General features: G+C 42.9%; 1 protein-coding gene across 2 annotated transcripts in view; it reads right to left on the reverse strand.

The window, feature by feature from the left end:
* Nucleotides 1-12,669, reverse strand: part of hibch (3-hydroxyisobutyryl-CoA hydrolase) — a 139,387-nt gene that overhangs the window by 14,801 nt on the left and 111,917 nt on the right. The gene's annotated exons all lie outside the window — the stretch shown is intronic.

Genomic DNA, 12,669 nt, shown 5'->3' on the forward strand with positions numbered 1-12,669 from the left:
TAGAATTCAACGAAAGCATTTGTGCAAATCTAAAGAAGTTGGGGGTTTATCATTACCTAACTTTATATATTACTACTGGGCAGTGCATATTAAGAACATAATATACTGGCTGGATAGTTCCACTCAGCAGTTGGAGTGGATAAGAATGGAGAAAGAGGAGTGCTATCCGCACGATATAGGAACGATCCTGCTCTCACCGATAAAATTGAATAGTACAATATATAAGAAGAACCCAATTATTCACAATATAATAAGAATTTGGAAACAAATAAAAGTATCCTTGAAATTAAATAATTTATCAGTACTAACCCCACTATTGAACAACCCCGCATTCAAACCTTCTCTCATCGACAACACATATCAACAATGGGATAGACTGGGGATTAGGAAAGTAGGGGACATGTATGAAGTGGGCAAACTGTTATCATTTCAACAATTAAAATTAAAATTTAAATTGAAGGATAATCAATATTTTAAATATATACAGGTACGTGACTTTATGAAGAAATATACACATAGATTTCAAACTATATTTTTAGATCCTTTAGAAGAAGCAATGAATATTAAGGCTGATTCACAAAAATTAATATCATACTTTTATAATAATATATTAAATAGAGAATCACCCTCAACAGAAGCATTAAGGGAAGATTGGGAACAAGAGCTAATGATAAAGATCTCGAAGGATAGATGGGAAAAGTATTTGATGAATACACATAACTGTTCTATTAATGCAAGACATAATTTAATTCAATTCAAATTATTACATAGACTATATTATTCAAAAACGAGGTTGAATAAATTTTATCCAAACGTCTCTCCCAGATGCGATAAATGTTTGTTTCAAAACGCTAATATAGCACACTCATTTGTTGGATGTACAAAGTTGAATAAATTTTGGAGTGATATATTTGATATATTTACAAAGATTTTCAAGTCAAGAATAGAACCCAAAATGGAATGGATTATATTTGGAATAATAGGAGAAGATACCAATTTAAATAAAGATCAAACTGTTTTTTTTAATTATGGGTTAATAATTGGAAAGAAATTGATACTTAAATTTTGGAAAAATACAACCACACCAACTGTTAAAATGTGGATTAGGAATATGATGGACATAGCACGCCTTGAAGAAATGAGACTCCGACTAATAGATAAATATGACCAATTCTTAAGGAGTTGGTCTCCTTTCATCGACTTTTTGGAATCATGTGATGCAGCGGTACCGTAAGGATTGCTGATTTCAGTTCATGACGCGGATAGAGCTACATCTCCGAATACAGATTTGAAAAATTCTCTTTTAAGGGGCCTTCTCTTCTATTTCTACTTTCCACTTTCTCTCTTCCTTTTTTTTATTTTTTATATACACACTTCACGTTTTTCTACTCTCTACCATCTATTTTTCCACTTTTTCCCCTTTCTATTGTTTTCTTTTTCTTGTCCTGCTTACTTCCTTCTTATAACATAAAACTAGAGGTTGTACATAGAATGGATTACGGTATTACATAGTTGGCACCTAAAATTAGGTGCCACTGTACTGTTTTGTGCTGTATTAACTTCTAATAAAATAAAAAAAAAAAAAAAAAAAAAAAAAAAAAAAGTGTTCAAGTGAGTTTATTGTCATGTGTCCCTGTATAGGACAATGAACTTCTTGCTTTGCATCAGCACACAGAACATAGTAGGCATTTACTACAAGGAAGTTGTAATTGAGCCTTTTATGTTCCGGAGCTCCGCAAAAGTCGCCGCAGGCAAGCGCCATCTTGGAGGTGTATATTTGGCTGATGCCAAATAACAGGAAGAATGTTTGGCATAAAAAAAAGTGTTGAGGAAAATCAGTGGTCAGGCAGCAGCTGCTGAGGGTTTTGGAGAGACAACGTTTCAGGTTAGAAACACAGAAAATAGGTGCATGAGAAGGCCATTTGGCCCTTCAAGCCTGCACCACCAAAATCAGTACCCCGTTCCTGCTTTCTCCCCATATCCTTTCATTCCGTTAGCCCTAAGAGCTATATCTAACTCTTTTATGAATACATCCAGTGAATTGGCCTCCACTGCCTTCTGTGGGAGAGAATTCCACAGATGCACAAGTCTCTGGGTGAAAACGTTTTTCCTCATCTCAGTCCAAAATGGCCTACCCCTTATTCTTAAACTGTGACCCCTGGTTCTGGACTCCCCCAACATCGGGAACATTTTTCCTGCATCTTGGGGGATGAGTGGTATGAGGTGGGTAAAGGAACAGGGTGACGGGGATGATAGGAGATATGGGTGAGCAGCAGAGGGGAGGGGGAAGAGAGGTTGGTGAATATGGAGAATTTAATGTTCATACTATTGTGTTGTAAACTACGAGCAGAATGAGGTAGTGTTCTTCTGGTTCCAAAGTGCAACACCTCACACTTGCTTGGATTAAATTTTATCTGCCATTTCTTCGCTCATTTCTGTAGCTGATAGATATCCTGCTGTAAACTTTGGCAGCCTTCCTCAAAGTCCAAGACGTCTGCAATCTTGGTGTCAACTGCAAACCTACTAACCAACCTATCTATACCTACGTCCAAGTGATTTATTATAAATCACAAACAGCAGAGGACAAGGCACAGATCTCTGCAGTATTCCACTGGTCATGGACCTCTAGCCTGAATATTGTCCTTCCACCACAATTCTCGGTTTCAGTAAGTCAATTCTGAATCCATATGACTAAATCACTGTTAATCCCATGCATTTTAATCTTCTGCATCTCCTGTACATCTTAATCTTCTTGACCATCCTAGCCTGGGAGACTTTATCTATACTATACCCTTACCATAATCCATGTACACAATATCCATCACCCTACCCTCATCAATCACTTTTGTCATCCCCTCAAAAAACTCTATCGAGTTAGTAAGCCACAACCTGCCATGTACAAAGCCAAGCTGACTGTCCTTCATTGACCCATTCTTATCCATATGGGATAAATCCTATCCCAAAGGCTCCTTTCCAATAGCTTCCCTCCCATTGACGTGAGGTTCATGAGCCTATAATTCCTGAATTCTCCCGACATCCCTTCTTAAACAAAAGAACAAAATTAGCTATTCTCCAGTCCTCTGGGTTCCTGCCCGTGGCTAGAGAAGACGCAAAGATGTTCATCAAAGCATAAGTATTTGGCAAAACGGTTGCCTAGTCCACACTTCGTCTGGTATGAATGTTTGCTAATCTTGGTGCTACATTTATTTATCTTCGGACCATACATCTGCATTATTAAAAACTCCTACATATTATCTGCAGCACTACATGACTCTAGTTAGCCTACTGCCGAAATCCTGCTTCCTTTTTCTCGAGCAGAAAGCAGAAATTCTAATACTGTTGCCGCCACCCTTTTTTATTTTACTTTCCTCAGACTTGAGATCAACACATATTCTTTTACTCTCAGTAGATCGCGATCACATCACTCCTGTACCTATTGACCCACAACAGCTTCTGATAACGCAAGACTTCAGTTTTAAAACTCTCACCCCCATTTTCAAATTATGCTAGAAACTCATCCCAACATTTCTTAAGTTTCTTACAGCCCTCTATCATTTTCTGCACACCAGAAAACACCTGTTAGTCAATGCTTAACACGATTTTAACACCATTGGTAACCATGCCTTGAGTTGCCAAGGCCCAAATATCCAGGATTCCTTTTCTAAACCTCTTTCTATCTCTTTCCTTCCATGACACTCTTTCTGTTGTGTATTTGGATGCTTGGAACACTTGAATAATGCTCGGACACGGGAGTAATCTTACAAGCTTCTTTACTGCAGGACGCCACCTTGAGTCTCCCCCTGCACATGCATACTTGCACAAGATATCACAAGACACTCATTACATATGCTAATTATCACATACCTAACACTCCTTTCGTTGTACATGGTCCATGTTACAATGACAATAAAGAAACTATTCTATTCTATTCTATTATTCTCCTCCCCCTTTAACGGAGGCAGGTAACACCATTTTTATTATATACATAACACTCCTCCCCCTTTAACTTGGAGGCAGGTAACACAATTTCTATTATATACATAACACTCCTCCCCCTTTAATTTGGAGGCAGGTAACACCATTTCTATTACATACACCGCACTCCTCCCCTTTTAAGTCCCTTTCACCTCGACGGTATATGCTCTTTTCCTACCCATCATTGAATATGTGAAGGGGGCGCTGTTCTGGCGGCAGCCATGGCAGCAGCGCGTCAGCCTTTCAATTTTATTTTTTATTTTTAGTATGTTTTAAAGTGTGTATTTAGTGGGGTTTTTTGTGTTTTGTGTGGGGGGTGGTGTGGGTGGTGTAAGGGGGAAACCGCTTCGGTCGCCTCCTCCATGGAGAGGCGACTTTTTCCAGGTCGCCTCCCCCGTGGCCTACCATCAAGGATCGGCGAGGTCTTTCCCGGAGACGTGCCCGGGGCTTCAGCGGCAGGCGCAGCGTGGACTCGGCGTGGAGCGGGTGAGCCCTCGCTGGGGCTCGCCAGAGGGGAGTGCTCCGTTTCACTGGCCCAGGGCAGCCGGCAGCCTGAAGTCGCAGCCTGAAGCCGCGGTCTGCAGAGTTCCAGCTGCTACGGCGTCTACAGCCCGGGATCCCTTGTGGGGGACCCGGGGGAAGAAGAAGCCACCATTGCCGGCCCACGGATAACTTCTACCGCGGGCCCGGCATGGACTTACCATCACCCCTGGAGGGGAGCTTCGACTGCCGGCCCTGCAGTCTACGGTGCTTCTGGCTGCGGCGGGGACTTTAAATCTCAACCGCCGACCTGCGGCCTACACACAATCTTGAAGCCGCGGTCTCCGGTGAGGAAAGACCGATCCTGGACTGGACTCTGGACTCTGGTCTTGTCCACGGGGGGGGGGGGGGGGGGGGGGGGGGAAATGGAGGAGGACGGCCAAAATTTTTTGTGCCTTCCACCACAGTGATGAATGCTGTGGTGGATGTTTATGTTACATGTTGTGTCCTGTTTATGCATTTTATTATTTTGTTAACCCATCTTTATGCTTTGTATGGAACTGATTTTTAAATTATGTAAAGCACTTTGGGGTCAATGAAAATTGACTATAAATGTGCTATATAAATAAACTTATTATTATTATTATTATTATTAATAATACCCTGTTGCGCAATGGTATTATACTTAAACCAAATACATTACCCCTTGCTTTATGAGTTATCATTTTCTGGTTCATGTATTTGTTTCTCTGCTTATTTATCTGCTCTTGTTGTTTCATGAGATTCTGCAATGCATAACCCTTTGTCCATTGCTTAGTGAAGGAGGCTCCATGCTGGACTACACTAAAGTGTCCTAATCACAATCGGTCCTGCATACTTTTGTCTTGACCGACAAGCCTCTCTTCTTTAGACTTTTCTATTAGCAGCTTTCTACTCATTGTCACCCATTTATTCAACCTTTCCTTGCATCGTTCAAGCCTTTTCTGTTGTTCATCTACTCGTCTTCTTAAGTCACCTTTCTGGTTCTTTATCAAGAAGTAGGATCTATATTGTCTTTGCAATACAACACTGGTTTTCCTATATCATTTAAGCCTTTTGTATAGTTTAAGTGTTTTCTGTAGTTTAACTACTTGTCCACTTAAGTCACATCTCTGGTTCTTCATCAAGTAAGATCTATATTGTCTTTTCACTACAACACTGTCTTTGATTTGTGCTCTGCTTAGTTTTCTTGCTTTATAAGCACGGTAGTGAGACTGCACTACAATTGTTGTATCTTTCCATTTGAGGAAGTCTTTCCTATATTGTTTAAGCCTTTTGTATCGTTTCAGCCTTTTCTGTTGTGCCTTTATTTGTCTTTTTAACTCTTTCCGATACCAACTCCTATGGAGTATTGACTGCACTTTTACAGTAGCTCTCTTTTGCTTAACCCACTGCCTAACCACCATACTCTTGTAGGCAGTCTGAATGGTAATAGTTGCATCACTCATTGACTGATATTGCACAATCTGGGAGTGCCATATTTTGCATGCTTTGTACCATCTCTGAATCGAAATGACTGCTTCACGCACAGCTTTGTAGCGTACCCGTAATTTGTAACCATGGTATGCTGCTTGCAGAGTGACTACAGCCACCTTTTGCATCAAGAAATGCTTTCTTGTAATGCCCATTCTTATGAATGACTTAATACCGCGTGCTGCCTTGATTTTCTCAACCAATACTCTGGCTTTGATCCCGCGGTATAAGGCCTGAATACAAACCACTGATTTTCTCAAACTATTATACTGTCTCACTTGGACATCTCTTATCTGGCATGCTCTGTATCATTGCTGTACCGCAATGGCAGACCAGCATAGTTTCTTAAAATACTGACGCTGTTTATGCATCTGATAATAAGTCTGTATGACCTTGGCAGATTTGTGCATGCCCCGCAATTGCTTTCGAACAAGCATTCTACGGTAGGCTGCCTGAAGCAGTACAACACTGCTGCGTACCTTCATGTAAGTTTTGTGATCACTTACCATTTGAAGGTGTGCCCTATAATGGGTTTGCACTATTATAGCTGCCAATCTCATTGCCATGTATTGACAGTATACTCTGTGCATTCTAAATGCTGCTTGTATCACAGTTGCTGCCTTCTGTTTGTTCCAGATCTCTCTCCGTTCCTTCAAACCCCTGAATGCAGCTTGAATAGCTAAAGTTGCTCTTTGGATGGCAATTTCCCTTTGCCTTTGACTCCTTTTCCTTTGTCTTTTCCCTTTGGCCTTTTCCCTCTGCACTTGACCTTCATCACTTGGCACTTGACTTGTGTCCCTTTGCACATGACTTGTGTCCATTTGCACTTGACCTTGGTCCTTTTGCACTTGACCTTGGTCATTTTGCACTTGACCTTTGTCCTTTTGCACTTGACCTTTGTCCTTTTACACTTGACCTTTGTCCTTTTACACTTGACCTTTGCCCTTTTGCATTTGACTTCTGTCCTTTTGCACTTGACCTTTGTCCCTTTGCACTTGACCGTTGTCCTTTTGCACTTGACCTTAGTCCCTTTGTACTTGACCTTTGTCCTTTTGCACTTGACCTTTGTCCTTTGAGGGACTCCCTGCCCTCTTTCAGGCTCCTTGCCTCTGGATGCCTTTGGAGGTTTTGGCGAGAAATTGGCCATTAATACCTCCTTACACTCCTCGTATGTTTTATACGTGGCCGCTGCTGGCAGCAGTAACGTACGGAAGGTGTGATAATTCTCTCTTCCTAAGCCTAATACGAACCATGTTCTCTTCTTCTCCTCTGTAGCCTGTACGGTATGTGATAATTAGCATATGTAATTAGTGTCTTGTGATATCATTAGAAATGAACGAAGCCTCCAAGACTTCAGTTCATTTCTCAAAATTGCACCAGATTCTAACTGGGGCCACTTTCCTATCCTTTGAATAGCCATGCTACCTGTTGCTATCCAGGTGCCCTAATCTTATAATAATAGATTTATACTATTAACCCACATTTGCTGTTAATAGCAACTAGAACATTTTAAATATGTTCTTCCTATGCACACATTTACTATTCATAACAGTCCAATGCATTACACATCCAACAGTCCTGCTTTTACTGTGACAATGCATTACTGTTTTATTGTGAAGGATTTCACTGCTCCAGCTTGCGGCCTGTGGACTCTGATGCATTCTCGACTTCCACTGCTGCTTTAGCTGGCTCCCCCCACCCCGGGCTTCACTGTTACTTTTAAACACCGCTGGCCACTCCAGTCCACCGATGCTGCTGCTGGCTCAGCCGTTGCTGTTGCCTCCGTTGGCTCTCGCTGTCGCCACGGGCTGGCTGTTGCTGCTTTGCTGGCCTGCTTGCCTGCTGACCTTCCTCTCCACCACTGCTCCGCTGACTTGCCTGCCCGCTGTCTCCACAGCCCTCCCGGCTACTACTGGACCCGCTGCACGGCTCGTCGCTGGCTCCCGTGGTCACCCTGACGAAGGTGGAGGTGAGTCGCTGCTCGTTTCTGCTGCTGGTCACTGCTGCTCCAAGCGTCGGGACTGTGCCTATCAGCTTTCTCCACTCTCGGCTGTCCCTTACGACCGGGCTTTCACGGCTCTTCTCCACTTCACTCGCGGGCCTGTCTGCTTTTATGCTCCCGACCGGGCTTTCTTTACTTTCTCCCCCCACCGGGCTGACTGTTCCCGGTTGGGCTGAAGACTCAGCTTCTGTCGGTGCTTCTCTGGACCTGTCCGTGGCCTACATGGTACTAGGCCCTCACCTGACGTTTGTGTCTTCTACTGGGGCTGGCCGTGGGCTACACGGTCCTCTTGTCGGTGGCTTTTCCAGACCTGTCCGTGACCTTCACGGTACTAGGCCCCCACCCAACGTCTGTGGCTGCTGCTTGGGCTTGGCTGTGGGCTGCTCAGCCCTGGATACATTTCAGGTAAGCTGACACTGTGCTCGGTGACCCTTACTGCCCCTGCTTGTTTTCCTTCGCTCTTCCCTGAGCGATTGCTTCCCGTTCCTACCTTTTTCTCTTTTTGGCGCCAATTCAAAACCATTTGCCTTGGTGCTGTTCCACTTTGTTTCCAAATACTACTATTTTTAAACTTGTTTTCTATTCTTCTTGCTGGCCTTGTTCTTATCTTCGTTCTTTTATCCTCGTCACTAATTGTTGTGTATTTGGATGCTTGGAACACTTGAATAATGCTCGGACACGGGAGTAATCTTACAAGCTTCTTTACTGCAGGACGCCACCTTGAGTCTCCCCCTGCACATGCGTACTTGCACAAGATATCACAATACACTAATTACATATGCTAATTATCACATACCTTCCATTATACTCTTTAAAAGCTACAGATTTTCTTCCAAGCTTTTTATCACATGTGTCTCTTTGCACCTCAGTGTCAAATTTTTATGATTATGCTCGCATGAGGCATCATGTAATGCATTTTTGCAAATCACCATATATGGAAATTGCTGACAAAGTTAAGTTTCAATGTCCATCCTATATTCCTCCTAAACTTGTCATTTCGAAGACAAGTGGGTCTGGGGTCCGATGCAGACCAATCAGGTGAGTACTTTACCTAGGGTACTTCCAACAATGTCACAGCGAAACACTAAACATTACTGATTTATTATTCAACATTTTCGTACCTGAATTTAAATTCCTCAGTGTCATGCTGAGATTTAAATGCATGCCCCATTATCAACCATTCAGAGATCTGCATCAAATTCTTATAATAACCACGATGCCAAAGTGGCTCAGATTTTGCTGTCATTATGTGGCATCACTACATTGTGAAACTACTTAGCAGTTCCTGGAACCGACACCAGCACAATGATATACGTGAAAATCCAACAATTGCAGACAATCACTCTTTGTTCCTGCACATAGTATAAATGAAAATCATAAACAGCAAATGCTCTGTGAAATCTATGTTCAAAGGATGACGTGAAACATCTCACTATAGAACTGATACGATAAAAATACAGGATGTGTTGGAATAGTCACTCGTCAAGTTGAATATCATTTGGCAGAAGAATGAGAGAAATAAGGACACATAGGGTTTTGGTAAAGCCAGCTATAACCAGGCAGTAGGCTGAAAGGATGTGGTAAAGATTTTGCTCAGATCCCTTTTTTTGTTTTCTTTTGTCTTGTTAGATGTATGTTAGTCTATTTTTAGTGTGTGTATGCGGGGGTGGGAAACTTTTTTTAATATCTTCCCTCAACGGGGATGCAACCTTTTCCTCATCATATCTCCGTCTCCGTCTGCGCTAAGGCCTAATATCGTGGAGCTGGCCGCCTCCAACTGGAATCGACCTTGGGGGCTCTGGAGGCAGAGCCTGTGGAGCTGGCTGACTCCGGAGGCTGGGGTGGCACTGCGGCTGCGACCCGACTTCGGACCTTCAGCCACGAGCCCTGTGGCCGGTAACATCGGGAGCTCGCAGGTCCCTGTTTGGTGACCCATTTTTGGGAGCTCCCGCAACGGCAGCTCCGTCCACTGGACTAGAGGGTATCAGCTTCGTCCGCCCCAAGTTGCGGAGTTGAATCGGCCCGCTCGCGTAGCTTGGAATCGGCCACGGGATTTACCATCAAGTCAAGTCAAGAGAGATTATTGTCATGTGTCCCAGATAGGACAATGAAATACTTGCATTGTTGCAGCACAACAGGTTATTGTAGTCATAAATACAGATCAGATCAGTGTGTCCATATACCATAGAATATATATATACACACATCAGTAAACAGATAAAGTATAATAGGTTGTTATAGTTTATAGTTTGTTTGAAGTTGTGTATAATAGTCTGATGGCTGTGGGGAAGAAGCTGTTCCTGAGTCTGGATGTTGCAGATTTCTGGCTCCTGTACCTTCTACCTGATGGCAGCAGAGAGATGAGGGTGTGGCCAGGATGGTGTGGGTCCTTGATGATTTTGGCAGCCTTTTTGAGGCAGCGACTGCGATAGATCCCCTCAATGGGTGGGAGGTCAGAACCGATGATGGACTAGGCAGTAGTTACAACTTTTTGCAGCCTTTTCTGCTCCTGATCGCTCAGGTTGCCTAACCAAGCCACGATGCAACCGGCGGGGGCTTCACCTGGCGGGGACTTCAACATCGAGAGCCTCGATCGCACTCAACGCAGCGGGAGAACAAGCAAGAAAGAGATAAGACTTTTTGCCTTCCATCACAGAGGAGGTGCCTGGAGATTCACTGCGATGAATGTTTGTGTTAAATTGTGTTCATTGTGTGTTTTGTTGCTTTTTTTCAGTCATGACTGCAAGGTACGCAATTTCGTTCAAACTATTGTTTGAATGACAATAAAGGAAATTCAATTCAATTCAATACAACGCTGTGCTTCCTCAATGTTGCAGGATTGGTGTTCCTGGAGGAAATCCAGGAATTGATTGTAGACGTTAGGATGCGTCTCCCTCCCCTCACCCCACTCACCACCAACAACACCACAGTGGAGTATTTTAAGTTCCTGGGAACCATCATCTACAAGGACCTTAAATGGGGGGCTACCATCGACTCCACAGTCAAAAGGAACATCAGAGGCTGTACTTCCTGCCCCTGAGGAAGCACAATCTGCCCAAGGCAATGATGGTCCAATTCTATACAGCCATCGTAGAGTCAGTTCAGTATAGGAGCAAAAGAGTGTTACAGAGCCCCAGTGAGACCGCACCTGGAGTATTGTGTGCAGTTTTGGTCTCCAAATTTGAGGAATGACATTCTTGTTATTGAGGGAGTGCAGCGTAGGTTCACAAGGTTCCTTCCTGGGATGGCGGGACTGTCATATGCTGAGAGAATGGAGCGGCTCGGCTTGTATACTCTGGAACTAAGAAGGGTGAAAGGGGATCATATTGAAACATATAAGATTGATAAGGGTTTGGACACGCTAGAGGCAGGAAACATGTTCCCGATGTTGGGGAAGTCCAGAACCAGGTGCCACAGTTTAAGAATAAGAGGTAAGCCATTTAGAACAGAGATGAGGAAACACTTTTTCACACAGAGAGTTGTGAGTCTGTGGAATTCTCTGCCTTAGAGGGCGGTTCTCTGGAAACTTTCAAGAGAGAGCTATATAGGGCTCTTGAAGATAGTGGAGTCTGGGGATATGGGGAGAAGGCAGGAACGGGATATTGATTGTGGATGATCAGCCATGATCACATTGAATGGCGGTGCTGGCTTAAAGGGCCGTATGGCCTACTCCTGCGTCTATTGCCTACTGTCACACCTTCTCCATCATGGTCTGGTTTGGCTCAGCCACCATGCATGACATCCGGAGACTGCAGCAAATCGTCCGATCAGCTGAGAAGGTTGTTGGCTGCAACCTTCCCTCCATTGATGAACTGTACACTGCAAGGGCCAGGAAGCGAGTGGGTAAGATCATCTCTGACCCCTCTCACCGAGGCCATAAACTCTTTGAATCACTTCCCTCTGGAAGGCGACTCCGGACTGTCAAAGCTGCCACCGCCAGACATAAAAACAGTTTTTTCTCCACGAGTAGTAACTATACTCAAAAACAAAAAATCTGTAGCCTCCTTTGGCTCTGGTATTTTATTTAATTCACATGTTTAATCGATAATGTTTTATTATTAATGTTTAATGTGTCATTCCTCACTGTATATCATGTTGTCACTTGCGGGCGGAGCACCAAGGCAAATTCCTTGTATGTGAATACTTGGCCAATAAACCTATTCATTCATTCAAATCCATTTGAAAAGTGTTTCTTCTCTCAATTGTACACTCAAACCTTTTTGTATTTCAGCAACATTAAATCTACTGTGAACCAGCACACAGGCAGAACCTTAAAACTATTATTTAAAGGAGACAGAGGTTTAAAAATTATATCTAAATATATTGAATTGATTTCGGCCGAAAGTAAAAAATATATCCATTTAAAATCAGTGTCAACCTGTGAGTCATCCAATATTAAATTGCTTAATAATATAAAAAACAATATCAAATTATTTTCTGGTTCAGTGCCTCCATGATCTCTTTCTGTGTTAAAGTACATAACTAAATTAGGGTACAGTGATGATGTGAATATAAAAAAGGTTTTCAAGATGTACCAATTAATGTCCATACACACAAAAATACAAGCTTATTACAATATTTAGAGTTCCATCGGACCTGCAATTAGCATTGACTCCCAATGGTCTATTTTCAGTGCAAGAGTTTTAAAACTAGCCCAAACTATTGCAGAAGTGCCATAATGTCTAGACACGATTTATGCT

The sequence above is a fragment of the Leucoraja erinacea genome, chromosome 7 (assembly GCF_028641065.1).
Source record: "Leucoraja erinacea ecotype New England chromosome 7, Leri_hhj_1, whole genome shotgun sequence".
NCBI lineage: Eukaryota > Metazoa > Chordata > Chondrichthyes > Rajiformes > Rajidae > Leucoraja > Leucoraja erinaceus.